Source organism: Leiobunum rupestre, chromosome 7, assembly GCF_980474605.1.
Source record: "Leiobunum rupestre chromosome 7, qqLeiRupe1.1.hap1, whole genome shotgun sequence".
Classification (NCBI taxonomy): Eukaryota; Metazoa; Arthropoda; class Arachnida; order Opiliones; family Sclerosomatidae; genus Leiobunum; species Leiobunum rupestre.
Genome location: NC_143390.1, coordinates 686574 through 688720, shown reverse-complemented (window position 1 = coordinate 688720; position 2147 = coordinate 686574).

Genomic DNA, 2147 nt, shown 5'->3' with positions numbered 1-2147 from the left:
ATATTTTCAAAAAACGAGTACCTGTTAATTTATGTACCGACGCCGGGTCAGAATTTAGAAACGCCCTATTTCGCGCTCTTTTAAAAAAATATAATATTCACCACTATCTCGTTTATTCTGAGAAAAAGGCGTCTATGATTGAAAGACTTGTTCGCACGGTAAAATGTAAAATATTCAAAATTATTACAAAAACCGGTAATTTACATTATCTTAATAAATTACCGTTAATTGCAAATCTTATAACGCTCGAAAACATTCTACAACGGGAATCGCCCCTAAAGATGTCAATAAAAACAATGAATCGACAATTTGGGAAAAAAATTATGGCAATCTTAAAATAATTGGCAAACCAAATTTACAAATTGGGGATTTGGTGCGATTAGCCGTTGCCAAATCAACATTTGATTAAGCATACAGGGGAACATTTACAGCCGAAATATTTATAATTCATAGAGTAAAGACCTGTCAGGTAATATAATTAAAGGGGCGTTTTACGCTCAAGAAATGCTTAAAATTCAAGTGTAGAGAGCTACAGTCTTAATTCAACATTTTGTTAAACATCTGTAAAGTACACGTTCTCCTGGGTCTTGCGATCGTAATATTTGGGGTTAGCGCTACAATAGTGTCATCCGCGATGAAATTAAAAAAACGGAGTCCTGAATATACCCTAGACATTGGTGTTTGTGACAAAGCATAAAACCTAGGAAATGACACATATCTTGTAAAGTGCAACGGGACTTTCGACGTGCGACATTTTAAGAAAGAAGACGGAAGTTTGAAGCCATCTATTAGAGGAATTAACTTAACTAAAGATCAATATGAAAAATTATGCATTTTGACAGTGACGTGAAAGATGAACACTAATCAAATTCAAACTATACTTAAATGTGACCCACGATCAAGAGATAAATTTATCGGAGTGTTTCCAGCCAACCGATTACCGAAACTTCCATTTAAAAAAAGCTATTGTTTCGTAATCAACACGGATCCTGACACTCTTCCAGGGTCTCATTCGACGGCTTTTTTAAAGCGGGTGACACTCTGGACTTTTTTTGTTCTCTAGGAAGATCACATCATGACTATGGATTTTTGCTAAAACAATATGGCAAGCGTATTCGATACAACACTCATAAATTTCAATCAAATAAAAGCCAAAACTGCGGACCTCATGCAATTTATTTTCTAACCTCGAGTTGTATGGGGATTTCTTACAGTAAAATAATTAACGAATTGTATAATTTCAATTTAAAAAGAAATGATAGTTTAGCGTTGTTGAATATATGTATTCATTTGATGAAAGAGTGGGAGCGAAATAAAACGATTTGTTTAAAATAAAAAATGTTTATTTATTTCACACATAATTAATGTTACACATAAGTATTTTTATTATTCTTGCCAGCGCGAAGGAGGTCGTGTTTGTCGTTTTGGCATAGGAGACTTTTTAGATGATGGTGATTTTAATTTTTTTTGAGGTGATATTAGAACTCCACCAACAGCACCCTCCTCAGAATCTAACTCTTGATCCCAATCGTCTTCCTTGCTTAAACGACTTCCAATATCGGTATTCTCTAAGTATTCTTCAAATATTTCATTTTCTTGATTTAATCGTTTTGGCATTTTATCATCACTAATTGTTTTTTGTTGCTTAACAATCGCTGTAGATGATTTCCTTTCCCAAGAATCAACAGTCTTTAAGAGACTCGGGAATTTGGAATCTCCCCTAGATTGCCCACTTTCTCTCTCGCTGAGATAGTCTTTCATTTTGCGTGTCATAGTATTTAGACGCAGCTCTGCGGCTTCCCCAGCGTTAACACCCTCGGGCGTTTTAAAGGGTGCCTAAATTTGCGAGGCGAGCGGGGAATTTAAACCTATGTTTAATGGGTCAACAGGTACGGGTGCTTGAAAGTTGGTAATTTCAACTTTAGGTACGGGTATTGCCTTCCTCGTTTCCCTGGCCTCGCTCAGTATTTTTAAAAATTCGCGTAATTTGGAGCGACTGTTTAAATTAGAAGATAATATATTTTGCATCTCATTATCTAATAAGTTATAATATGTTTCCTGGGGAGAAAAAAGTGGTTTATTTTCTTGAGATTTTTGTCCGACACTTGATGCTGGAACTAAAATAATATTTTTCATTTTTATCTTTT